This window comes from Hibiscus syriacus, unplaced genomic scaffold (assembly GCF_006381635.1).
Source record: "Hibiscus syriacus cultivar Baekdansim isolate YM2019G1 unplaced genomic scaffold, ASM638163v2 tig00019423_pilon, whole genome shotgun sequence".
NCBI lineage: Eukaryota > Viridiplantae > Streptophyta > Magnoliopsida > Malvales > Malvaceae > Hibiscus > Hibiscus syriacus.
The window spans coordinates 570,341-596,389 of record NW_024062470.1 but is presented as its reverse complement, the minus strand read 5'-3'; the positions used below and the strand labels follow the sequence as shown (position 1 = coordinate 596,389).

Below are 26,049 nucleotides of genomic sequence, written 5' to 3'. Positions count from 1 at the left end.
TGATTACCTCACAAAGGATTCACTCATTCGCTCAAAGTGTTTAAGGATAAGAAACGCTCAAGCCAAAGCAAGTCAATGCATAACCATAAGCTTGTAATGTGAGCTAATCTCCACCACTTAAAAACAAATTCAATGCAAGAGTCAAGAGGTCTTTAATCGGGTTGTAACGTGGCTAAGGCTTGGGTAGGGAAATAGGCCGAAAAGAAAGGTTCAAAATTGCCGAGACAAAGAGTCAAAAAAATTGAAACAAGCCACCAATAAGAATGAAGCACAAGGAAGAGAATTTAAAATAAAACAACTAAGGGATAATCGTTCGAATCAAGGGTCATTTTTCTCCTTTTTTCTGTTGTTCGAACAAAAGGAGTGCTATTTCTTTTTTCGAAACTTTTTTTTTCAGGTGAACAAATTTTCAGCAGTATTTCTTCACTGTTTCGGCTGTTATTTTTTGTGTGGCGAAATTGAATGATCAAGGTCTCGACAAGGGTATGAAAAAAGGGGATATGAAGGAAAAGACTTCAAGTTTAATTTGATGAGGTGAAAATCAAAGAAAAGGGAAAGTCGATTCAAACTTGGTTCACTAAGGGATAAAATAAAGGGTAGGCTTTTTGATTGGGGTAGATAAAATGACTAATCCTAATGCCTTTATCATCCAAAAGCATCAAATTCAATATGCATGTAGCCTAAAAAAGAATCAAACCACAAGTTCTAGAATGCAAAAACGATGTTGAGCATACACAAAGAGCAAGATTGAAACAAAGAATTCCTGCTCATTAGGCTCAAGTCTCATCAAAATAGATTCAATGCATCAAGTGAATGCATCAATCAACCAATAATCCATGGAACATCATAATTTCGAGAAATTAACTAGCTAAACCAACGAACCATCATTCATTCAACGTCAATTCAAAGTGAAATTAGATAACTCATTGGAAAACAATCAAATTACTCAACAAATCAAGAGAATGGGCAACCAATTGATTAAGCATATCAATATCAAAATATTTAATTTCAAGCATGCAACAAGAGAGCAAAAAATCTAACATGCTATCCTCCCCCACTTAAGTTGTTTTGTCCAAAAACGATATTCAAAATAAAAATGTAAAGGAGAGGGAAAAGGAATACTCCCGATTTAATGACAGCCGCGACATTGTTGAAAATTGAGAGAGAAACGGGGAATAAAAGAGTAGCGGTGGTGTGGGGTACTGGGAAAGGGAAAATCGATCGACGAAGTGCAGTGAAATTACGTGGGGTAGGCGACAAAGTAAAGTGAAATTGGGAATAGGGTTTAGCTAAAGTGCTCGGCCTCATAATTCCTTGCTAATGCGCGCCCAATTTTAATCAAATGGTGAGTTTCATAAAATTGGGTGAAAGCTCCAAGCCTTGCCCGATAATTCATTGCTTCCTTTGTGCTCAATTTGTTGCTCCAAATTAAAAAAATTAGTTGCTGCCGCACGCATTCTTCACGCCTCGGGGTTCAATTTTTTGTTGGTTCTTCACTATCGGTTCGGATGACTCTCGATTTCCTCTCATCTAAATTTCAAGATTAAACAACGGGGTACCTACAAAAATCAAAACCCCAAAATTAAAAACTAAAAATTGAGATATATTAAAACAAATATAGGTTGCTTTTCATGAAGCACTATTTTTAACATCGTTAGCTCGACGACCTGTTTTACTTAGACCTCATGTTCCTCCAATTCAATTTATTCAATTAATCCTACCTGAGTGTTTTTATATTATGTCTTCAATCTCTTACCATTTACTTTAAATCGATGGCTCGTTTCGTCTTCAATTTCCACTATGCCATGTGAAAAAATTTCGGTCACTTTATAAGGTCTGAGCCATTTTTATTTCAACATTCCTGCAAAAAGTTTAAATTTGGAATTAAAAAAAGAGAACTTTTTACCCAACAACAAATGATTTAAAAGAAAATTTTCTGTCATGATATTCTTTTAATTTTTCTTTAAATATTATGACGTTGTCGTAAGCATTCCTTCGGATTTCTTCCAACTCCTAAATGACTAAATTTCCTGCTTCCCCACTTGCTTCCAATTCCATGTTGCAATGCTTAACCGCCCAATAGGCTCGATGTTCCAACTCAACTGGAAAATGGCACGACTTACCAAAAACAAGTCGATACAGTGACATCCTAAAGGACCTTTATACGCAGTCCGATAAGCCCATAATGCGTCGGAAAGCTTCAGGCTCAAATTCTTCCGATCTGGCTTCACAATTTTTTCGAGAATAATTTTAATCTTGCGGTTTGACACTTCAGCTTGCCTGTTCGTTTGCGGATGGTAAGTAGTGGCAATCTGCTGAGTTAGGGCGTCAATCACTTTATTGATGAAGTGAGTTCCTCGATTGCATATTATTGCTCATGCTGTCCCAAACCTAGAAAAAATAGTTATTTCTCAAAAATCAAAATTTCAAGAGGCAAGAGCCTAACGCCTGTAAATGCAAAAAGAAAAAAGTGCTAAGGCATCCTTCGTTCAAATATGCATAAAAGAGAAAACAAGTGATAACTCACATTTGGGACAGTTGTCCGAGTAGACAGCATCCCATATCCTTCTAGCTAATGGACCAGCATAACCAGTGCAACGCTCCAGGTTCAGTTGAAGGTTCACATATGTCATATATGAAATTGTTCAATGATTGAAAAACACCACCATGCTGCTCACTGCAAATGTTTTGTAACAAGAATTGCCAAGAGAGAAGCACTGAATCTTAATGCAAAACATCAACTTAACGATCAATCCCAAGGGCATATGCAGTGGGCTTAAGAGCATCCAATACATAAAAACAGGCAAACGAAACTGAAAATGTGAGAGCTGTTGAGAAAAAAATCGGACTCACAATTATCAGTCTCATCATCATATGTCCAGAGGTTATATGTTTCTGTCCAACCTCTAAAAGCTTTACTATCTAGCGTGTGGTCAACAGTGGCCTCTGGTTTTCCTTCTTGGCACTTAAGGTCATCTGATGGAAGGCTGTAATGCAAGGGCTTCTTAAATGATTCAGGGAATTCACCTTCTGGACATTCAAACACTACAATCCCACAAACGGCACATACCATCATCAGGCCAAAACGGAGAGTTACACCACAATTTAACCTGCCCATGACAAAAAATAGAAATCTAGTCTTCAATGAAAATCAAGGGACCTATCCTAGAGCATAAATTTCAAATACAGCATACAAACAAACCTTTCGGTACAAAGAAAAAAAAGTTTCAAATCGGAGTAATCCATTCTTATGCCTAAATTCGTTCCACTTAAGCATCATAGTAATTAGACTTCTGAAACTGGTGTGCGTTTTTCATTTTAAAAACATGTTTGACTTCAAAACTTTCAAAAAACTTATAATCACTTCCTTTTAACAGTTCAACTACCGCAAGTATGAGTATTGTATTGAAAACAATATAAGTCAAAATACTATAATTTCTGAACAGAATGTTATGACTGCTAAACCGGCTATTTACCATACCATTTATCCGTAAGTTTCTTGAAATTAACTGTAATACATAACCATTTATGATGGAAAGCTCTCTGGTCCCTGCATCAACATTGTGAAAGTTAATTCTAAAATAACATATTATATTATTCACATAATATTCCATCATGCAATGGGCAACGGGCATTGAGCTAACCTTGAAGTACTGGGAAAATGGGGTTTTAACAAGGTCCTGTAGTATTGGATGTAATACTCCATTAAGATGGTCAACTGTCTCATAATCACAACAACAATCCTCTACAATTCCACTATACCTGTGTTTCTGCAAAAAATCAAGAAAATAAACAACTATTTCATCATTCATCCTAAAACAGAAAAGAGGGGTACAAGAGAGGGAACCGTTTTCAAGGAATTCATGTAAAAGCAACCGAGTATATGTAAATGTGAACCATGGTATTTGAATTTGTATCAATTGAACACAGAGGAAACAAAGAGAGAAAAAAAACTCTCAATTACACTTCAAGTTTCGACTACTTTCTTAGTATTATGCAACTATAACCAAACCACTGATTGTATTATGCTTCCAGAACCCTATTCTTGCTTTTGAAAGAAAGTTGTGATTCTTTGGTGCTGAATTCTCATGCTTTTGTTATCATTACCTGCAAAAAACTGGTTGCTAATGGCAACCTAGATATGTCCACAATACGAAAATATAAATGAATAATTAGAAACAGCCCAACTGCAACAGAAAATGAAGTTACTTTAAATGTTTCTAGTTCTTCCCACGCATTATATATGATGCCATTTTGTAGGTAGAGTTTCAATAAATTCAAAAGTTCTTCAAGAAATAATTCTAGCCAATAGAGTTGGAAAAGGATCCTTGATATTAACCATACACTAGAAAGAAATCAAAACCCAAAATGGAAAGTCAAAAGTAGGAAATATTTATTGTCTGATGCAAGTGAAGAAGAGAACAGTATCTTCAACGCAGTTCCAAGACCAAGAACCTCAAGCTTTCCCCAAAGTCGACATTTCGCACACCCTACACAGTCCATCAATGCACTGAAAAACCAAGTACAATTGTCATATCATTCAAATACTTGATTAAACCAGTGGCACAAATATCAGAGGTCAGAAATGAAAGAGAAAGTGGCAACAGTCCCTTAAAATTCCTTTGCAAGTGAGGGCTACCAAGAACCTAAAGAGAGTCAAAATTACAATTTCAGATTTCATTTCCCCTTGAGAATGTCAAAGTTTGGATGAATTCAGACATGTCTTAATGTGCAAATAAAAGTATGGTTTTAAGTAAATATGGTTTCTCATTTTATATGTTCAATAACGTAATGTAGGAATAAGAAATTGCATCTTTTTAAACGCGTCACCAACTAGGAAATTAGAGAAACCTGATATTTTTTAAATGACTTTGTATTTTCTGTTTCAGCTCAGGTCCTCTTTGTCCTTTCCTTAGTCGAGCTTCATCAAGTGGAAGTGGGCACGCAGCTTGCAATTTAGCTGTCGCATTAGGGACTGTGTTTTTAGGTCCTCGGTTGCTTTACCAGAATTGTATTCAGCTTGTTCCAGGTAATCAGTTGCCTGTGATGCATCAAGCAAGCTCCAGTGAAATAACCGACTCCACAATACATAAATACTTTAAAAGAAAATATAGATTTACCATGTACTTGTACTCATGCTACTCACCTTTGTCACAGCTTGGAGAACAAAGAGGAATGTGATGTACAAGTTTTGCACACGATTGGGATATCTTAAAACCCGGTTATACAGTATGTCAAGATTATGGCCCCACTGAAATAAGGTAATAGAAAAAATGTTATATATACAACTATTCTGCACCTACAAATAAAAATACATACAATTGATAATATATAGCAAGTTTTTGGCTTCATCAAGTAGATAATCAGAAGCTATATGGATTGAAATAGATGAGTGAAGACCGGATATTAATTTGTACAGTATTTCTTCTTCTTGGCATAATTCTTCAGCTGGATCTGCATAGCAGAGTAAAAATGAAAGAGGATTTTTGGGAAGAAAAAACAAATGACTCAATAGTATATCTCTGTCTTCCAATCAGGACAATTGTAACTAAGTGGACATGCTAGAACATAAATTATGTCAATCACAGAAAATAATCACTTCTCCAAATAGTAAAAGAATCCATTTAAGTTATGTTGATTGGAGGTTCATCACCAGACATAAAAAATCCAATACACAAATATTTGTGTGTTTTTGTTTGTGAGTTAGAGAGAGATGGTAGCATTGGAGACGATATGGTTAGACAAAATGAATGCACCATGAAAAAGTTTAACTAAAACATGACACAACATGAATATGAGCACGAATGTAGATAAATCAATATTGCACAAATTATAAAATACATAAAATATTATTTAACTATGTAATACCTTAAACACAATTATAACACCTAAAAATACACAAACATGATAGACTATGAGACAAAAGCCAGAAACACCAATACTATGAGAAAAAGCTGGTTCCAAATATTTGAACACTAATAGACTATATATCATGTTCTGATCAAGAGGAAAAAACACGCACTGCAAGCTCCTTAAGCTAATTTGGTACGTTGAACAAATCATGAGGAGGAATCCAGTAAACAATTAATAAAAGGATATTCAATAATAGTTATTTCTCAAAAATCAAAATTTTAATAGGCAAGAGCCTAATGCCTCTAAACGCAAAAAGAAAAAGTGCTAAGGCATCCTTCGTTCAAACATGCATAAAAGAAAAAGCAAGTGATAACTCACATTTGGGACAGTTGTCCGAGTAGACAGCATCCCATATCCTTCTAGCTGATGGACCAGTATAGCCAGTGTAGAGCTCCGGGTTCAGTTGAAGGTTCACATATGTCCTATCAGCTGCAATATGAAATTGTTCAATGATTGAAAAACGCCACCATGCTGCTCACTGCAAGTTCAACAAGAATTGCCAAGAGAGAAGCACTGAATTAAATGCAAAACATCAATTTAACGATCAATCCCAAGGGAATATGCAGTGAGCTAAGGGCATCCACAATACATAAAAACAGGCAAACGAAAATGAAAATGTCAGAGATTTTGAGAAAAAAAATCCAGCTCACAATTATCTGTCTCATCATCATATGTCCAGGGGTTATATGTTTCTGTCCACCCTCTAAAAGCTTTACCATCTAGCGTGTGGTCAACACTGGCCTCTGGTTTTCCTTCTTGGCACTTAAGGTCATCTGATGGAAGGCTGAAATGGTATGGCTTCTTAAATGATTCAGGGAATTCACCTTCTGGAAATTCACAAATAGTACAATCCTGCAAACGGCACATACCATCATCAGGCCAAAACAGAGAGTTACGCCATAATTTATGCTGCCCATGGCAAAAAAAAGAAGAAAACTAGTCTTCAACGAAAATCAAGGGACCAATCCTAGAGCATCAATTTCAAATACAGCATACAAAACAAACCTTTTGGTAGTCGATACTAAGAAAAAAAAATAAAAGAAAGTTCCAAATAGGAGAAATCTATTCTTATGCCTAATTTTGTTCCACTTAAGCATCATTATAATTAGACTTTTGAAACTGGTGTGGCAATTTTGATGTTGTGTCATTCAAGATATATTGCAAAATAGAACAGGTAAAAACATGAGTGAGAGAGTAAAGAAAGTAGAGAGAGACAGAGAGAAAGGTCAGTCCTCCTCCGACGTGAGTTGGACGGTGTTCGTTGATAATCTTAGCAAGAGAGTCTCTAGAAGAGAGTTAACAGAATTATTTTCATCCCAAGGTCATGTGGTTAGAGTTTTCATTCCAAATGAGACGAACAAACCAAAGTATAAATCCTACTCGTTTGCCTTCGTTCAGTTTGATAATGAAGTTGGAATGAGAAAGGCAGTCGAAAATTTAAACGGGTCATGGATAGATGGGAGGAAAGTTTTTGTTGGAGTTGCAAAATAACAGAAAGATCGATCAAGGTATGTAGGGTCATCTAAGGCTCTAACTGGTTCTTCAAAGAAGATTACAGAAGAAAATTCCAATCCAACCGAGAGACTTCAGCTCACGAGAAGCATAAGGGATGATAGGTCATACAAGGATGCCTTGATGATGAACATCCCGCAGAGAAGAGCTTTGAAAGATATAGAGAATAAAATGATGCTTCATAAAAGGGAAAGGAAAGAAGAATATTTGGGAGATGCATATTCCTTCTGATCATTCATCCTGGGTGAAAAGATCACTGACGGGCATAGTAAAACAAGCGTTTGAATTGGAGTTGGTGCAGAGTGCTTTGGCTAAAGAAGGTATCGAAGTTCAGATTGCCAGCTAGGGTTACATTTGGAAATCTTGTGTTATTATATTCAAGTCAAATGAGGAGATGAAGGAGGCTTGAATGAAAAGAAGTGAGTTGTTATGTTGTTGTTTTGACAGATTGGCACCTCTGTTGAATGAAGGAGATGTGGCAATGGCTTTTTGTTTGGTGGAGCTCTTTGGTGTTCCATTACTATGTTGGAAAGAAGCTTTTTTAGAAAAGCTAGAGGGGAAGTGGGGGACTGTGGAAGGTATTCAGGATTCCACTAAAAACAAGGAGGATCTCTCGGTTGTGAAAATTCTGGTTAGGGTGGCAAGTCCTTTTGATGTTTCGGAAGTGATTACTTTAGGATCGTATGGAAGATCCTACAAGGTGAAAATTAAGTTGGGTTCGACTTCTATCTATTCTGGGTTTTTCTCAAGTTCCACGTTGGAAAATTTTTCTGATGGAGGAGAAACTGCATCAGAGTCGTCGGAGATGAAAGAAAACAACCTAAAGTCAACTGATAAGACAGGTATTGTTCGGTTGGTTGAGGAAGCACGCAAGAGAGTTGATAGTTGGATGGAACAAGGAGCTACTTCTGGTTTTGTTAACATTGGCAGAGGATATCAGTCTCCTAGAAGAAGCAAGGATGGGAAAAGCATTAATGAAGGGATTTCAGATTTGCACAGTTTTGGGAGTTTTAAAAAGGGAGATTTTGCAGGTTTGGGTTTAAGGAATTTGAATAATTCAAATTGCAATTCTCAAGCCCAAACAGTTGAAAGTAATGAGCCCATTTTCCCAATAAAAAAGTTAATTCCTACAGGTCCAGCAGTTCAAATTTCTGGGCTTGGGTTTCCATTCCATAACCAGTGTTTGATTTCTCCAAGCAGTCCAAAGGAGACAGTAAAAAAGGGGATCCATTCCAGTGAAATTATAGTGGAGGGTGGTCTTAATAATTCAGCATTGAATTCAGTTAATGTGGGGTCTGTGGAAGGTAATAATTTGTTAACCTTGGGGGTGCTTTTCAAAATCGTTCAGCAGATACTATTTCTATGAAAAATGCTCCGGTGGGAATAAAGATGATAAGAAGTTATAAGAGTCTATAAAAGATCTAGGGAGAGAAACATTTGGCTCAAAAGTTTGCAGGAAATCAATTCTAAAACAGAGGGGGTTTGAGTTTATAAAAGATCTAGGGAGAGAAACATTTGGCTCAAAAGTTTGCAGGAAATCAATTCTAAAACAGAGGGGGTTTCAATCAAGCAGAAGAGGACTGTGAAGATGTGGGGAACAAGAGTTTTAAAAGGAGACTTAAAAGGATTTTGATTACGGATGCTTTAGAACAGGTTAGTGTTTCCACAATTTCATCCTCAACTTTTCCTTCGTTATTAAAGGAAGCTCTTGCAACTTGGGAAATAAACAAGATGTTGGGTATATCATTCAAAGAAGGGAAGGAAGCTTTCTTGGATAAAATCATGAATTTAGAGAAAGGTTTGAATGGGGTTAGTTGAGTAGGCTGAAAAGCTGGGGGAAGATTTTGGTATTAGCTTATTACCATGAGACCAAAGATAGTAATATTGTCATGGAATGTCAGGGGTTTGGGGAAAAAAGAAAAACATCGAGTTGTTCAGAAAATGGTCTCCGAGAAGAAACCATCCTTTCTTTTTCTGCAAGAAACAAAAGTGGAGGTATGTCCAAGGTCTTTTTGAGAAGAAGTGGTCTGAACAATCTTCAAGGGTATGTTGAATCGCCAGCAGAAGGTTCATCAGGGGGTTTATTAAGTTGTTGGGATGACAATGTTTTTGAGGTTGAAGATAAGCAAATTCATAGGAGATTTATTGCTATTTTAGGGAAATTCAAAATGAATCAATTTGTGTGGGTTTATTAATGTATATGGCCTTTCGGTGGAGAAAGAGAAAGCAGGTTTTTTTGAGGAGCTTTGCATGTTTTTGAATGGTATTAGTATTCCTTTTTGTGTAGGAGGGGATTTTAATGCTTATTTAACAGAAGAGGAGAAGGATAGTAGAGCACAAAACAGAAATTCGATGGAGATTTTTAGGCAGTTTGTTCATCAATCGGGTTTAATTGATTTCCATTAACTGGGGCAAGATTTACTTGGGGTAACAATTGGGAAGACCCTACTGTTGTCAGATTGGATAGGTGTTTGCTTAGTATTAATTTTTCATCCGCATTCTCGGATATCACCCAACATCTATTTTCGAGATCCATTTCTGACCATAATGCAATATTGCTATAGAGTGGGGGTGATAATTGGGGTAAGAAACCTTTAAGGCTGTTTAATTATTTGATGAATGAGGATTGGTTTGATGAGCAGGTTGTAGCTGCTATTAAAGAATGTAAGGAAGTTTAGATAAGAGCTGGTATTCTGAGCATCATTAGAAGTACAAAATCAGCTATTAAAAATGGTTTGGAAGGAGAGAGTAGTTTCCAGGTTCTGCCATTTCTGCTTTAGAAGTGAGGATTAATCAATTATAGCATAATTTACAGTCACAGCAGGATGTGAGGGGTACAAACAGTGTAGCTGAATTGCGTTCTTTGAGATCCGAATTGTGGAAATTATACAGAATTGAGGAGCAGATTTGGATACAAAACTCAAGAGTGAAATGAATAAAAGATGGAGATCGAAATACAAAATTTTTTCACACTTATGGCACAATTAGGAGGAGGTTGAATTCATTGAATGCTCTCAAAATTAAAAATGAAATCATTTATGATCCGATTCTCATCAAGACAAGTGTCCGTGATCACTTTGTCGAAACTTTTAATTCCCAGTCTACTCTGGAAGTGGAAGACATCAAGCTGAATTTTTCAAGAATTTCTTTAGAGCAGAATATTAGCCTTGAAAAAAGGTTCTCGGAAGAAGAAGTTTGGGAGGCTTTGAATTCATGTGATAGTAACAAAGCGCCAGGGCCGGATGGGCTAAATATGAGATTTTTCAAAAGGTTTTGGTCCACTTTGAAAGATGCTGGAATTTTTTCATAATTTTTACTTGGGTAAAAATTGGGAGCATGGTATTAATCACACTTTCATAACCCTCATCCCAAAGGGTTCAAACATTGGTGGCTTAGATGATTTCAGACCTATTAGTTTAGTAGGTGGAATGTACAAGATCCTTTCGAAATGTCTTTCGAGAAGGTTGAGATGTTGCATGAATGACGTTGTTAGTGCTTCACAATTTGCTTTCACTCCTGGTCGACAAATCTTGGATTGTTCTTTTATAGCTAATGAAGGAATAGACTTTTGGAGGAAGAAAGGTTTGAAGGGATGCGTGTTTAAGGTAGATTTCAAGAAAGCTTATGATACAGTGGATTGGGATATTTTTTATAAAGTAATGGACAAAATGGGTTTTGGAATAAAATGGTGCAGCTGGATAAGAAAATGTGTGACTACAGCCTCGGTGTCAGTGTTGGTTAGGCACAGAGGAATTTTCAATGGCAAGAGGACTTAGACAGGGCTACTCCCTTTCCCCATTATTATTTAATTTTATAGGAGAGCTCCTTAATCTACTGCTTCTTAAGGAGGTTTCTTCGGGGTTGTTCAATGGTTTGGTTGTAGGCAAAGAAGAAGGTTCTTATATGCTATCTCATCTGCAATTTGCAGACGACCTTATAATTTTTTGTAATGCATCCAAGACGCATATCTTAAACGTTAAGAGAGTTCTACGAGTTTTTGAAATTATGTCTGGTCTTCAGCTTAATCTCAGCAAAAGTAAATTATTTGGCATTAATATTAGTGACGAAGAGGTCAAGGAGTGGGCGGGGGACCTTGGGGGTGCAGTTGATACTTTCCCTTCTGATTATTTAGGGTTGCCGCTTGGAGCAAATAGGAATTTTTCTGCTCTGTGGGATCCGGTTGTTCTGAAATTTTTTAAGAAGCTTTCGGGTTGGAAGGCAAAAACTCTTTCTTTGGCAGGGAGACTGGTATTATTGAAATCAATATTATGCTCTCTACCTACATATTATCTATCTATGTTTAAAATTCCAACAGCAATGAATTCTAAGTTGAACTCTATCATGACCAATTTTTTATGGGGAGGAGGGGCAAAATCTAAGAAAATACACTGGGTAAACTGGTCCACAGTGTGTAAATCAAGAAGTTGTGGTGGTCTTGGTGTGCTGAATCTCAATTTTATGAATAGGGCATTATTAGGGTAATGGTTTTGAAAGTTTGCTAATGATAGAGAATCAATTTGAAAGAAGATGATTTGTTTCAAATACAATCTGAACACTAATATGATTTTTCTCTCTAACAAATTACCAACAAATGCTTCTTGGATTTGGAAATCGGTGGTTAATAATCACTTGATGAGTTTGGTGCTAAGTTTCGTAGCATGATTTAAGTCAAAGTGGGTAATGGGGAGAGAATTAGGTTTTGGTTTGATATTTGGGCTCTAAATCATCCTTTGAAGATTGTTTTCCCGAGAATTTTTGCTCTTTCTTTGAATCAGTTTGGGATATTAAATGAGTTTGAGATATTAAATGAGTTTGGTGAGTTCAATTCATCAGGGTGGTCTTGGTATGTTCAGTTGAGAAGAAACCTATGTGATTGGGAGCTGGAATGGTTTTCAAATTTACTATCATTCATAATTTCAGTCTTTCACAAGAGTCTAGAGATTGTCTGATTTGGAAAGGCAACGGGGAAGGTATTTTTTCTGTTAACCTTGTATGAAGACTTGTTTCCTAGAATCGGCAGAAGACAATTTTTGGGTGAAATGCATTTGGAGGGGCTTGGTGCCTCCAAAAGTAGAAACTTTTATGTGGCAAGTAGGGCATCAGAAGTTGGCAGTAAAGTTTGAGTTACAAAAACAAGGGGTTTCGGGGATTGTTGATATTTCTTGTCATTTGTGTAAAAGAGAGATTGAATCTGTCCCTCACCTATTTTTCTCTTGCACGGTGGCATGGTCCCTTTGGAATAAGTTTCTGAATTTTTGGAAACTTAGTTCGGTTCTTCACGTTAATGCTCAAGGATTTCTACTTGCTTGGAATGATATGATGTCTTCTTCTTCTGTTTGGTCATTAATTCCGGGAGTAGTGCTTTGGACTATTTGAAAATTTAGAAATGTCATGGTGTTTGAAGGAAGGCCTTTAGATCAGATTGAGCTATTTTTCATGGCTAGGCTAAGGTTGGCTTCTTGGTTTTTAGCTAAGTTCAACGAGGTTACTACTTCTAAAGACTCCCTGATTAGTGATCCATCTATTGCAGATTTTTGTTGTTCTTCTAGAAACTCGGCTCCTAAAATTGTGTCCTGGATCCCTCCTCCAAAGAGTTATCTAAAATTGAATATAGATGCAGCAGTTTGCGATGATTGGCGAAAGAGCGGTGTAGGTGGTTTATTAAGAGATGATGCTGGCGAGATGAATGGTTCTTTCAAAGAATCTGCTGGTCCAGGCCCTCCTACTTTGCTGGAGCTTATAGCCATCAAGAGGGGTTTAATTATCTTTGAGCCTATTCTTCAGAGATTTAAGAATCGGTTGATTGTTGAATCTGATAGCAAACTTGCAGTGGATTGGGTTAAGAATTTAGATAGTTGTCCTGTTGTTTTCCTTGATCTAGTGAAAGATATTGCTGCCATGATAAGAGTATTGGAGGGTGCTATTAGATGGGTTGGCAGAACAGCTAATATAGAAGCTGATAGCTTAGCTAATGATGGTATTGGGTAGTTATTGTTTGTTGGGTTTAGGATGTTTTTAATTGAGTGTAAGATGTGTTGTTTGGTGTGTTTCGGGTTGTTTTTGTAAGGGGATTGGTTGTTTTAAACATTATGTAATCTTTTAGTTATTAATGCATTTTGAGACACTCTTTTCCTCCTTCCGCTGATTAAGGAATACCGATTGATGTTCCTTTAATCATGAAGGGGGTTTTTAACGAGGCCTCCACTTCCTATAAAAAAAAAACTGGTGTGCGTTTTTCATTTTAAAAACATGTTTGATTTCAAAACTTTCAATAACCTTATAATCACTTCCTTTTAACAGTTCAACTACCGCAAGTATGAGTTTTGTTTTGAAAACAATATAAGACAAAATACTATAATTTCTGAACAGAATGTTATGACTGCTAAAACGGCTATTTACCATACCATTTATTCGTTAGTTTCCTGAAATTAACTGTAATACATAAACATTTATGATGGAAAGCTCTCAGGTCCCTGCATCAACATTGTGAAAGTTAATTCTAAAATAATATACTAAGTTATTCACATAATATTCCATCATGCAATGGGAAACGGGCATTGAGCTAACCTTGAAGTAGCGGAAAAATGGGGTTTTAACAAGGTCCTGGAATATTGGATGAATACTTCTTCATTAAGATGGTCAACTGTCTCATAATCACAACAACAATCCTCTACAATCCCGCTATACCTCTGTTCCTGCACAAATTCCAGAAAATAGACAACTATTTCATCATTCATCCTAAAACAGAAAAGAGCAGAACAAGAGACGGAACCCGAGTATACGTAAATGTGAACCATGGTATTTGAATTTGTATCAATTGAACACAGAGGAAACAAAGAGAAAAAAGGCCTCTCAATTACACTTCAAGTTTCGACTACTTTCTTAGTATCATGCAACTATAACCAAACCGCTGATCGTATTATGCTTCCAGAACCCTATTCTTGCTTTTGAAAGAAAGATATGATTCTTTGGAGCTGAATTCTCTTCCTTTTGTTATCATTACCTGCAAAAAACACAAATGTGTGTGGTAAGGCAAAACAGAAAGCCAAACATGTTCGGGTAGGGGCGAGTATTACATAGGTCAAGTGAAAAATATTCGAGTTAATGGAATTTACAATTACAATTCTAACATTCAAATTTTATTCGAAAAAAATTCAATTAGAGTTAAGTTCATATAAAATTTGAATCAAATCGAATATATTTGTTCAAATTTACATATAATTATTTATAATGTTACGGTACTTATTGATTTCAATTTAAACAGTCTTCGCTAACAATATATGATATATATTTTTATATTTTTTCACACATGTAAGTAAAATTTATAATGTTAATTAATACATCAAATGTTATCTAAAATTATATAATATATTTATGATATCTTTTAAGAAATTGATTTAAAAATAAAGTATTGATGAGAGTATAAAGGAGCTAAGGAATTGATGGAAAAAATTGCAAAGGGTAATAGTCAAAAAATCAAATTGAATAAAATACAAAGTTGAGAGACTAAATTGCAAAAAAAAAAATGTTGTCAAAAGGAGATATTCAAATTACACAACTATTCTCCCATATTTCGAGGAACATATGATTTAGATTTGGTAAAAAAATAAACTTAAAACAAAAGAAGAATTAAAAAAAAAAACAAGAAAATCAGAGATCAAAGCTGCAAAAGATCAAATATTTAGCTAAAACCAAAACCATGTTTTAACTTTTTATTTTTCGTTTACTCGAATTTTGTAAATTCAAACTTTACTCAAACTCGAAACCCAAAAACTAAAAAAACAAGTTGATAATGTTTTTTAGTCAAATGGAGTTTTACTCACCTGTATGTTCGGGTACATTATAAGCCTGGATGTTGATAATGTGTTACCTGTGTCTTAACAAATTTTCCAAAATCCTTTGTACACCAGGTTGTTCAGCCGAGTAGGAGATATTATTGTCCCTTCATTCAGTGTTTCAGCTGCCGCTCCCATTTCAAGGACAAATTTCAAAGATTCGGATAGTCTATTTGAGTAGATTCATCAGGAAAATCACTTCGGTCGGAGTAATAAACTGAGCTTTAGTCCAAATCAAAGTTCTACATCCATGCAAAGAAAACATAAAAACTAGTTGATAATGGACGAAAGTACAAATGAAAAATTAGCAACAGCTTAACTGCAACAGAAAATGAAGTTACTTTAAATGTTTCTAGTTTTTCCCACGCATTATATATGATGCCATTTTGTAGGTAGAATTTCAATAACTTCAAAAGTTCTTCAAGCAAGAATTTAACCAATAGAGTTGGAAAAGGATCCTTGATATTACCATACACTGGAAAGAAATCAAAACCCAAAATGGAAAGTCAAAAGTAGGAAATACTTACTGTCTGACGCAAGTGCTCTTCACCATTAACAGAGAACAGTATCTTCAACGCAGTTCCAAGACCAAGAACCTCGAGCTTTCCCTAAAGGTGACATTTTGCACACCCTACACAGTCCATCAATGCACTCAAAAACCAAGTGCAATTGTCATATCATCTGCAATGTGAAATTGTTCAATGATTGAAAAACACCACCATGCTGCTCACTGCAAGTCTTCTTGTAACAAGCATTGTCAAGAGAGAAGCACTGAATCTTAATGCAAAACATCAATTTAACGATCAATCCCAAGGGCATATGCAGTGAGCTTAAGAGCATCCAATACATAAAAACAGGCAAATGAAACTGAAAATGTCAGAGCTGTTGAGAAAAAAATCGGACTCACAATTATCAGTCTCGTCATCATATGTCCAGGGGTTATCTGTTTTTTTTTTCCAACCTCTAAAAGCTTTACTATTTAGCGTGCTGTCAACAGTGGCCTCTGGTTTTCCTTCTTGGCACTTAAGGTCATCTGATGGAAGGCTGTAATGGTAGGGCTTCTTAAATGATTCAGGGAATTCACCTTCTGGACATTCACAAACACTACAATCCCGCAAACGGCACATACCACCATCTGGCCAACACGGACAGTCACGCCATAATTTAACCTGCCCATGGCAAAAAAAGAAAACTAGTCTTCAACTTAAGCATCATAAGTAATTAGATTTTTGAATAACTTAAACTGGTGTGCGCTTTTCATTTTAAAAACATGTTTGACTTCAAAACTTGCAAAAATCTTATAATCACTTCCTTTTAACAGTACAACTACCGCAAGTATAAATATTGTATTGAAAACGATATCAGAAAGAATACTATAATTTCTTAACAGAATGTTATGAGTGCTAAACCGGCTATTTTACATACCATTTATCCGTTAGTTTCCTGAATACATAACCATTTATGATGGAAAGCTCTCAGGTCCCTGCATCAACATTTTGAAAGTTAATTCTAAAATAATATACTAAATTATTCACATGATATTCCATCATGCAAGGGCAACGGGCATTGAGCTAACCTCGAAATACCGAAAAAATGGGGTTTTAACTAGGTCATGTAGTATTGGATGTAATGCTTCTTCATTAAGATGGTCAACTGTCTCATAATCACAACAACAAACCTCTACAATCCCGCTATACCAGTGTTGCTGCAAAAATTCAAGAAAATAGAAAACTATTCTATTCTATTTTTATATTTTTTCACATATGCAAGTAAAATTTATAATGTTATTTAATAAACCAAATGTTATCTAAAATTATATAATATATTTATGATAATTTTTAAGAAATTGATTTGAAAATAATGTATTGACGAGAGTATAAAGGAGTTAAGGAATTGATGGAAATTTTTTTTGCAAAGGGTAGTTGTCGGAAAATCAATTTGAATAAAATACAAAGTTGAGAGACTAAATTGCAATAAAGGAAATTGTTGTCAAAAAGAGAAATTGAAATTACACAACCATTCTACTATATTTTGAGGAACATATGATTTAGATTTGGTAAAAAACAGACTTAAAACAAAAGAAGAATTCAAAAAAAAAGAAAATCATAGATCAAGTTACAAAAAAATCAAATATTTAACTAAAAAACAAAACCACGTTTTAATTTTTTATTTTTCAGTTACTCGAATTTAGTTGGGCTGTTGAGTTGAAGGTTTGGTCTATTGTACTAAAATGTTTATTTGGTTTGGTTGTAATTTTATGTTTGGTAATAAAATTTGGGCACCCTTTTCCCCTTGCCATGATTATTGTGTTTCACAGCACAATAATTATAAAGGGGGTTTTTAATGGGGCCAATTCTTATAAAAAAAATAGTTAATTCAAACTTGACTTGAATTCGAAACCCAAAAAATAAAAAAACAAGTTGACTAGAATAACTTAAATTGAAATAATTCATAATTTTAAAGGAATAATATAAATTTTAATCAAATGGAGTTCTACTCACCTGTATGGTCGGGTACGTTAAAAGCCTGGATGTTGATAATGTGTTACCTGTGTCTTAACAATTTTTGCCCACATCCTTTACACCAGGTTGTTCAACCGAGTAGGAGATATTATTGTCCCTTCATTCAGTTTTTCAGCTGCCGCTCCCAATTCAAGGACAATTTTCAAAGATTCAGATAGTCGATTGAGTAGATTCATCAGGGAAACTTCGTTCCGTTGCAACCCCAACTATGGGGTAAAAACTGAGCTTTAGTCCAAATCAAAATTACTACATCCATGCAAAGAAAACATAAAAACTAGTTGCTAATGGAAACCTAGAGATGTCCACAATACGAAAAGACAAATGAATAATTAGCAACAGCCTAACTGAACAGAAAATGAAGTTACTTTAAATGTTTCTAGTTCTTCCCACGCATTATATATGACGCCATTTTGTAGGTAGAGTTTCAATAACTTCAAAAGTTCTTCAAGCAAGAATTCTAGCCAATAGAGTTGGAAAAGGATCCTTGATTTTAACCATACACTAGAATCAAATCAAAACTCAAAATGGAAAGTCAAAAGTAGGAAATACTTACTGTCGGATGCAAGTGCTCTTCACCATTAACAAAGAATATCTTCAAAGCCGTTCCAAGACCAAGAACCTCAAGCTTTCCCCAAAATCGACATTTCACACACCCTACAAAGTCCGTCAATGCAATGAAAAACCAAGTGCAATTGTCATATCATTCCAATACTTGATTAATCCTGCGGCACAAATATCAGAGGTCAGAAATGAAAATGAAAGTGGAAACTCTCCCTTAAAATTCCTTTGCAAGTGAGGGCTACCAAGAACCTAAAGAGAGTCAAAATTACAATTTCAGATTTCATTTCCTCTTGATAATGTCAAAGTTTGGATGAATTCAGACATATCTTAATGTGCCAACAACATAATGTAGGAATAAGAAATTGCATCTTTTTTAATGCGTCACCAACTAGGAGAAACCTGATATTTTTTAACTGAGCTTGTATTTTCTGTTTCAGCTCAGGTCCTCTTTGTCCTTTTCGTAGTCGAGTTTCCCCAAAGTCGACATTTCACACACCCTAAACGGTCCTCAATGCACTGAAAAACCAAGTGCAATTTTCATATCATTCCAATACTTGATTAAACCAGTGGCACAAATATCAGAGGTCAGAAATGAAAAAGAAAGTGGAAACACTCCCTTAAAATTCCTTAGCTAGTGAGGGCTACCACTGAAATAAGGAAATAGAAAAAATGTTATATATACAACTATTCTGCACCTACAATTAAAAGTACATAATATTGATAATATAGACCAAGTTTTTGGCTTTATCAAGCAGATAATCAGAAGCTATATATGGATTAAAATAGTTAAGTGAAGACCGGATATTGTACAGTATTTTTTCTTCTTGGCATAATTCTTCAGTTGGATCTGCATAGCATAGTAAATATAGATTTATCATGTACTTGTACTCATGCTACTCACCTTTGTCAAAGCTCGGAGAACAAAGAGGAATGTGAAGTATAAGTTTTGCACATGATTTGGACATCTTAAAATCCGGTTATACAGTAAGTCAAGATTATACCCCCACTGAAATTAGGAAATAGGAAAAATGTAATATATAGAACTATTCTGCACCTACAAATAAAAATACATAAAATTGATAATATATACCAAGTTCTTGGCTTTATCAAGCAGATAATTAAAAGCTATATGGACTGAAATAGATGAGTGAAGACCGGAAATCAATTTGTACAGTATTTTTTCTTCTTGGCACAATTCTTCAGCTGGATCTGCATAGCAGAGTAAAAATGGAAGGATTTTTTGGGAAGAAAAAAAGTGACTCAATAGTATATCTCTATCTTCCAATCAGGACAATTGTAACTAAGTGGACATGCTAGAACATAAATCATGTCAATCACAGTAAATAATCACTTCTCCAAATAGTAAAAGAATACATTTAAGTTATGTTGATTTGAGGTTCATCACCAAACATAAAAAATCCAATACACAAATATTTGTGTGTGTTTTTGTTTGTGAGTGAGATAGAGAGAGATGGTTGCATTGGAGACGATATGGTTACACAACATGAATGCATCACGAAAACGTTTAACTAAAACATGACGCAACATGAATATGAGCACGAATGTAGCAAAATCTATATTGCACAAATTATAAAATACATCAAATTTTATATAAATATGTAATACCTTAAACACGATTATAACACGTAAAAATACACAAACATGCTTTGAATATATAAATTGTTATGTATATTGAATATGAAGGATGGAAGTTAAAATCCAGAAACACCAGTACCATGAGACAAACCTGCCAGTACCATGAGACAAACCTGGTTCCAAATATTTGAACACTAATAGACTATGTATCATTTTCTGATCAGGAGAAAAAAAACATACACTGCAAGCTCCTTAAGCTAAAAAGGTACAGTGAACAAATCATGAGGAGGAATCCAGCAAACAATTAATAAAGGATATTCAATAATAGTTATTTCTCAAAAATCAAAATTTTAAGTGGCAAGAGCCGAATGCCTCTAAATGCAAAAAGAAAAAAGTGCTAAGGCATCCTTCGTTCAAACATGTATAAAAGAAAAAACAAGTGAAAATTCACATTTGGGACAGATGTTCGAGTAGACAGCATCGCATATCCTTCTAGCTAATGGACCAGTATAGCCAGTGTAGAGCTCCGTGTTCAGTTGAAGGTTCACATGTCATCTCATCGGCAAAAATGAAATTGTTCAATGATTGAAAAGTTCAATTTTTTGGAATACATTAAAACACCACCATGCTCACTGCAATTCTTTCTGTAACAAGCTTTACCAAGAGAGAAGCACTGAATCTTAATGCAAAACATCAATTTAACTATCAATCCCAAGGGCATATGCAGTGAACTTAAGAGCATCCAATACATGATAACAGGCAAAAGAAACTGAAAATGTCAGAGCTGTTGAGAAAAAATCGGACTCACAATTATCAGTCTCATCATCATATGTCCAGGGATTATCTGTTTCTGTCCAACCTCTAAAAGCTTTACTATCTAGCACGCGGTCATCAGTGGCCTCTAATTTTCCTTCTTGGCACTTAAGGTCATCTGATGGAAGGCTGTAATGGTAGGGCTTCTTAAATGATTCAGGGAATTCACTTTCTTCACAAACACTACAATCCCGCAAACGGAACATACCATCATCAGGGCAAAACGGACAGTTACACCATATGTTAACCTGCCCATGGCCAAAAAAGAAAACTAGTCTTCAACGAAAATCAAGGGACCTTACTAGAGCATCAATTTCAAATACAGCATATAAAAAAACCTTTCGGTACTAAGAAAAATAAAATAAAAAGTTCCAAATAGGAGCAATCTATTTATATGCCTAAATTTGTTCCACTTGAGCATCATAGTAATTAGACTTCTGAATAACTTCAACTGTTGTGCGTTTTTCATTTTAAAAACATGTTGACTTCAAAACTTGCAAAAATCTTATTATCACTTCCTTTTAACAGTACAACTACCGCGAGTATGAGTATTGTATTGAAAACAATATCGGCTATTTAACATACCAATTATCCGTTAGTTTCCTGAAATTACCTGTTATGATGGAAAGCTCTCAGATCCCCGCATCAACATTCTGAAAGTTAATTCTAAAATAATATACTAAGTTAATCACGTAATATTCCATCATGCAACGGGCAACGGGCATTGAGCTAACCTTGAAGTACCGGGAAAATGGGGTTTTAACAAGGTCCTGTAGTATTGGATGTAATACTTCTTCATTAAGATGATCAACTGTCTCATAATCACAATAACAATCCTCTACAATCCCGCTATACCTGTGTTCCTGCACAAATTCAAGAAAACAGACAACTATTTCATTATTCGTCCTAAAACAGAAAAGAGGGGTACAAGAGAGGAAACCCTTTTCAAGGAATTCATGTAAACCGATCTTCACTTCTTTTTCTCGTCCTTCTTGCTCTTCTTGACCTCTGATTCCACTGTCTCCCACATTTTCCACAAAAGAAAAAGGTAACGGTACTGATTTTCAAGAATATAATCGTAATGGGTGATGGAATTCAGGGTTTTTCAGGCTGTGTTATTTATAGGTTATATTTGGGGGTTAGAAAACGAGGGAAATCTCAGATTCCAAAGAGGATCTAAGAAAATCTAGCCGTTGGAACTTCATTTAATTCTCAATAATATTTCAGAATCTTATATTACCCTAATAATGTAAAATAACCCAAACGGCCCAACCACATACTCTTAGGTTGTATTTGATTGACGGAATGTGAGATTCACATGGGAATGAAATCCATATTCTCTCGTTTGAGTGATCGGGAATGTCATTTTCGGTAATCTTACATTATTAATAGTGGATTTTTGGGTATATTACCGGAAATATCATTATCTCCCTTTCCTTAGGTATTATTGGATTACCGAAATTTTAGACTAAAATGCCCTTAAAAAAATTTCTTTAAAAAATATTCTTATTTTTTCATTGAATAATAAAAATTCTACGAAGTTTAAATTACAAATTTATCCTTAAACTATTTTATATTTACAAAAAAAATAGTCTATAATTAAAATTTTATACGAAGTTCAAGGGTTAAAATAAAATTTTACCCTTTCATTAAACCTTTTTATATTTTCAATTTTGTAAAAAATATATATAAATTTTATGAATTTATTTTTTTAAATAAATATATAAATATTTTCCAACTTGTTAAAAAATAAATACATAATAAGAACAATTTTGTTAAATATACATTTCAATAATCTTTTATTCATTTAACCAAACACGTTAATCTTACATTCCTGCTAAACCAACCAAACACAAAATACAACATTCCCAGTAATCTTATTCTCTGTTAATCTTTTATTCTCACTGGTAATCTTACATTCCGTGAACCAAACGCATCTTACGGTTAAACAATTGGCCTTAGCAATGGGCTGCTTCCATAAAATTCAAGTAAAGTTGAACCTGGTTTTCAAACGGTAATATACCCAAAAAAATACTATTAGTAATAAAAATTACCGAGAATGATATTCCCGGCCAACCAAATATGGGAACGTAAATTCTATTCCCATGGGAATGTAAATTCCATTCACATGGGAATCCCACATTCCTTGATTCAAACACTCTAAGTTTTAGTATTTACTTTTTCCTTCGTGAGAATCATCGTTGATGTTTTGAATCAAACAACAACAACGTTACTTCTCTTAGGTAAATTGTAATAATTTTTACTGAACATTTTGGATAACTCTCAATTTCATTTTCACTATCGGTTAAAATAGAGTTCTTAAATTACTTATTTTTCGTCTCCCAAATAGGAAAGCAAAAGTACAAAGGAAACCATATTATAGCATCATATGTACCGTTGGATATGACAATCAAGGTGTCATAAAGTTTGACATGCAGCCAACGAGGAGAACATTAACCAAATTTAAAAACAAAAAACTGACTAGTCATGATTCTGTTCTGTCTCAGGAAATGAGAAAATCATGGTCTACTTGAAATTTTTTATCTGAGCATATTATATACAATCATAGTTTACTCTTGGTGCACTTTGAATTTCAAAGGATGGAATATGAGGAAATGATTGGTTATTTCACCGTGTAATCATTTTCTTGCTGTTTCCCTTGTATCACTACAGAACTACGTACTCAAAGACAGTGAAAGCTTTCACTTATTATGGAAAATCTCTGCAACAGGGATTCATCTCTTTGACCATCGGTGAAATCATCTGAATAGAGCCAAACCCTACCGAGCTGACTTCATTAACATCAACTATTAGTAAATATATGCTGATAGAGTGGGATCCCTACACTGTTACAACTTCAAAAATCAATAAAGGTACCTTACGTTACATGTTGCTTTAGTTAGAGAGGGAAACTTACATAAGGAGTGGACTGCAAGGAGGCAAAAAAAAAAAAATCACACAGTACTCCTTTTATTTCACGCCATCCGACTTCCACTGACAAAATAGATAACCGAGAGAGAGATTTGTTTGAAGAATTAGTGTTTGATTAATAATAATCCATCATTTTCCTGGGAAAATACTGTTAGTCAACCAAGGGTGTTCATGCCTGAATGCATGCATCCCACACTATCATTCCTTCTAAGCAACATTCCAGATGGACCTTTGTACTTTTTTTTTTGGCTCTCTTCTTTCTTTCCTTCGCCGGCTATCAGTTTATCATATACCAAACTAATGAAATGGATTTGTATAAAGAAGCATTTAAGTAGTAAATAACAATGAGTTAATTAATTTTGATTAAGATGAGAAAACCAGTAATTTAATGCTCATGACAAAGAAGCTGACAAGCAAGAAATAAGCTCAGCTCACATTGGCGTCACCCCGTACTCTGCAGGGCAACCCTAGCTAGCTATTTATTGTTGAAAGAGAAAGCTTACATATATTGAAAACCCTACCGTTTTAATTGAAAAACACGAAAACTGAAGAGACTGCAAATCATGATATCCATATATAAATGTAAAAATAACAGTTAATTCATATAATAAATAAGAGTTAGCCAGATCTAGCTAGACCGGGATATTCCGGTACACTGTTGTGAAACATGGGAATGTTGAATCGAGAGAATCAGAGCCAAAGAGCACCAACTTCTTTGAGGAGAGGGACCAGTGTGCCATTGATGTTGCAAGCCATGAGGGTTTCAATGCCACCAAGGAACTTCCCACCAACAACACGGCAGGGTCGACCATCGGCCACGAGCTGAAAGAGGACGGCTTGGATGTCAGGACCGGCCCCATGGTGGTCGAGTTCGATGATGGTCGGACCAAGACCAAGTCCGAAGAGGAGGCGTTTAGCCACGGTGCACATGCAACACCCGCTGCGTCACCATCTTGTATGGATTGTCGAGCATCATCGTCGTGACTGGTGCCTGGGTTTCTATCCCAATGTTGCTTGCCATTGGGATCCCAGTTTCGTTCGCCGTCACCTGCCCCTTTGGGTTTGATTATAAGTATAACAACAAAAGATAATACCAAAACAAGAAGAAAAATGTTAGGAAGCTACAGGGTTTTGAAAAGGTTGAAGAAATGAAGTAGATGTGAAGTAGATGTGAAGTAAATGGCCTTTTTGTATGTATGTATATATATTGATTTGAGCACAGAATGGCAATTTACTTTGATCACTTTTGGCGATTTTCCCCAAAAATTACTTTTTCATTATATATTTACCTGTCAGACACCCTTTCAGATATATTTCATGATCTAACACCCTTTACAGAAAGACACAGTCTATATACCGCGCCTTACGCCACATGTTAAAAGGCAAGGCTTATGCACCGCACCTTTGGTCACGTGTAAAAAATGTAGTGCTAATTTCGTAAATATTTTTAAAATAATACCTAATATGTAATTAATTTATGTTAGGGTAATTTTTATGTAAAAACGTCAACTTTTTTATTTATTTTTGTGTGTGCAAAAAAAAATTATTCATTAAAATCATTAAATATTCTTTTGTAAATTATTTTATAACTCGAAAAATTTTGATTTTTGCATGAAATTACACAATACGTATAATCTAGTGTAGGAAAACTTAGAGTACAGCTGGGTATACGGGCTACCCGTCCGTTTAGCCCGTGGGTTTTGACGGTGCGGGCTTAAACGGGGCAGTTTAAAAAGTCCGCAATCATAAACGGTCTTGAATTCTAAGGCCCGCGACCCGTCCATTTAACCAATGGGCTAAACGGGCTTACTCGTTTATTGTTTACTATTTACGTGAAAAAAGAGAGAAGTTGGGGAGATAGAGAGAAACGGCAGAGAAGAGAAACAAAAAAAAATGAGACTATAGTTCCTAAAATTTTATAACAGCATATATATAATATAAGTCACACAATACAACGCATTTTAGGAATTTAGGGCAACCATGACAAGTTTTAATGTGCTAATTGTGTAAGAGCTCCACCCACTTTTGAATTAATGCAATATAATCCTCAAATATAGTTTATTATTTTAATTTTGCACTCCAATTTTATGTATGTTTTTTTATCACTGCCTCAAGTTTTATATATTATTTGCATATTATGTTACTTTACCTTTTCAATTTACTTATTATATTTATACATGGTTTAATACTTTGATTTGTTTTTTTTCTATTTTTTTAACGTATATGTATATAGTTTTTCTTATGATAATTATTTGAGTATAATAAACGTTTTATGGCTTATTTATATATATATTGATGGTATTAGTTATAAATAGTAAATACGTATATAAAAAGATGAAAACCTTTTTGCATATGTTATCATTTTA

The 26,049-nt window shown here is 34.9% G+C and overlaps 1 long non-coding RNA gene and 1 pseudogene across 3 annotated transcripts; both read right to left on the bottom strand.

Annotated features, from left to right (window-relative positions):
• Positions 1-980: 980 nt before the first annotated feature.
• Positions 981-8,389, bottom strand: LOC120209647. Of its 3 annotated transcripts, none has more exons than XR_005524424.1 (11): positions 6,564-8,389; positions 6,232-6,391; positions 5,401-5,454; positions 5,147-5,251; positions 3,645-5,041; positions 3,071-3,550; positions 2,854-2,987; positions 2,528-2,677; positions 2,124-2,391; positions 1,757-1,861; positions 981-1,559 (listed from the first exon to the last, which is right to left on the bottom strand). It is a non-coding gene; the product is annotated as an uncharacterized LOC120209647 (long non-coding RNA). The 3 variants fall into 3 exon arrangements; XR_005524423.1 differs by having other exon boundaries at positions 2,854-3,550; positions 6,564-6,765; positions 7,129-8,389; XR_005524422.1 differs by having other exon boundaries at positions 2,854-3,550.
• Positions 8,390-13,874: 5,485 nt separating this feature from the next.
• On the bottom strand, positions 13,875-24,613 carry LOC120209602 (annotated as a pseudogene).
• Positions 24,614-26,049: the final 1,436 nt, after the last annotated feature.